Source organism: Schistocerca gregaria, unplaced genomic scaffold (genome assembly GCF_023897955.1).
Source record: "Schistocerca gregaria isolate iqSchGreg1 unplaced genomic scaffold, iqSchGreg1.2 ptg001111l, whole genome shotgun sequence".
Classification (NCBI taxonomy): Eukaryota; Metazoa; Arthropoda; class Insecta; order Orthoptera; family Acrididae; genus Schistocerca; species Schistocerca gregaria.
Window position 1 is genome coordinate 30,001 of NW_026062448.1, and position 2,500 is coordinate 32,500.

Consider the following 2,500-nt stretch of genomic DNA (forward strand, 5'->3'; position numbering starts at 1 on the left):
TTCAGGCGGGCTTGCCTGCTTTAAGCACTCTAATTTGTTCAAAGTAAACGTGCCGGCCCACCGAGACACTCAACTAAGAGCACCCTGGTAGGATTTCAACGGGGTCCGCCTCGGGACGCGCAAGCACGCCTTCGGCTCGCCCCACCGGCAGGACGTCCCACGATACATGCCAGTTAAACACCGACGGGCGGTGAACCAACAGCGTGGGACACAAATCCAACTACGAGCTTTTTAACCGCAACAACTTTAATATACGCTATTGGAGCTGGAATTACCGCGGCTGCTGGCACCAGACTTGCCCTCCAATAGATACTCGTTAAAGGATTTAAAGTGTACTCATTCCGATTACGGGGCCTCGGATGAGTCCCGTATCGTTATTTTTCGTCACTACCTCCCCGTGCCGGGAGTGGGTAATTTGCGCGCCTGCTGCCTTCCTTGGATGTGGTAGCCGTTTCTCAGGCTCCCTCTCCGGAATCGAACCCTGATTCCCCGTTACCCGTTACAACCATGGTAGGCGCAGAACCTACCATCGACAGTTGATAAGGCAGACATTTGAAAGATGCGTCGCCGGTACGAGGACCGTGCGATCAGCCCAAAGTTATTCAGAGTCACCAAGGCAAACGGACCAGACGAGCCAATCCGATTGGTTTTGATCTAATAAAAGAGTCCCTTCCATCTCTGGTCGGGACTCTGTTTGCATGTATTAGCTCTAGAATTACCACAGTTATCCAAGTAACGTGGGTACGATCTAAGGAACCATAACTGATTTAATGAGCCATTCGCGGTTTCACCTTAATGCGGCTTGTACTGAGACATGCATGGCTTAATCTTTGAGACAAGCATATGACTACTGGCAGGATCAACCAGGGAGCTGCGTCAACGAGAGCTGAGCAGCCGGCCGCCCGGGAGTGTGTCCCGAGGGCCCGCGCGAACACGCAAGCGTCCGCTCAATTATTCTGCAAACAGGAGGAGGCTGAGCTCCCCTGCACGATACACCTCGAAACCCTCTCAGGTCCCGGCGGCGCGCAGCGCCGTCCTAAGTACTTGGTCGGGTTCGAGAGAGGCGCAATCGCCCGGAGATGGGCGAGTAGACGCTTTCAGTGCGAACACCCGTGCTCCCAACTGAGCTTGCCGCTGCCGACAGAGGCCCGGGAGCGTGCTGTCGTGGCATTGCCGGCGGGAAACAACACGCGCCACCTACGGTGACCGGCAGCTCCAACGCCAGCGCCACAGAAGGGCAAAGCCCCACTTGGGTGCAGAAGCGAACTCTCCCAGCACAGCGCACGCGCCAACACGTCCGCAGAGCTGCGATACAAACCACCTGCGAGAACCGCTGGGGGCGACCGAGCAGCAGACGGCGTCGCGACGCCGAGTGCCGGGCGGCGGCGCATCCTCAACGCACACAGTCCGCAATCGGACCAGCACACTGCAGATGTCCACCGCGCTTCGCACCGGGCTCGGCAGAACCCACTTTGGCCGCCTGGCGCCGCGCGCAGGGTGCGCCGGCGCATAGCTGGGACGCCAGCCGGGCCCGTCGGCCGGCGCTCCTGCCACTGGGCGCCCCCCACCAGCCGGCTGTAGTGCGTGCGCTCACGCAGCGCGCGGCCAGCACGCCGGGCGGCCCCCCCTCACCGGCCGGGGACTGTCCCGCCAAGCCACAGCCTCGTATCGCTTCATACCCACATGGCCAACTCAGGTTCGGGGGCATGGCGGGTACCGCCGAAACAACCGGTTCATAGATGTACCGATCGTCGCTATCACCGATGCACCTGCAGCGCGAACAACCGCTCAACAACTGATTTCCAGTTCATTTGCGGATCTTTGGCAGCAAACGTATACGTCAATCTACATTTGCGAAATCTACGATTCTGGCATGCCTGCATGTTATGTGTCACGACACGCTACATCAGCCCACATACACACTGCGGCATGTACACGAGAGAACACGTGGAAGATGGTCCGCGCACGTGTGCAATGTCCCTTGCGCGGTCGACTGTCAACCGGCCTCTGTAGCATGTCGCAGATGTGGAACGCGGTCCACCGTGCTATCATGTTGTGTGGGGCAATACGATTAAATAGGAAAACCCTCGTCGCTACATCAACAGACGGCTCACGCTGATTCCCGGCAGAGGGAGGAGGGGGGGGGGGGGGGGGGCCAACATGCAATACTTTCGTCCGTACCTACCTACCACATGTCTGTACGGCGTACAACAGTGCAATCTCGCTGTAATGGGGAGACGAGACAAGTAGCATCGTGCACAACATATGGCCCTTATGATTCGCCATTGTAGGGCGCAGCCGGTGTACGGTCAAGCATGTGCCACATTATGTCACTCAGTACGTAACGACGGATGATCAGTGTGGGTTACGCGTACATCAGCGGACAGTCCACACAGGCCGTACCACAACGTACACTGACTGCATCGACAACCGAATGCAACTGAACAGCTGCAAGGCTCATTTCACAAACAAACGCCTGACCGACCAGCTTGGAAGGGCA

General features: G+C 58.0%; 1 non-coding gene across 1 annotated transcript in view; it reads right to left on the reverse strand.

The window, feature by feature from the left end:
- The window catches only part of LOC126328303 (small subunit ribosomal RNA), a 1,893-nt gene extending 1,023 nt beyond the window's left edge, over nucleotides 1-870 (reverse strand). Inside the window, exon 1 of the ribosomal RNA XR_007561823.1 lies at nucleotides 1-870. This exon is cut by the window's left edge and continues 1,023 nt beyond it. This is a non-coding gene — a ribosomal RNA (small subunit ribosomal RNA).
- Nucleotides 871-2,500: the final 1,630 nt, after the last annotated feature.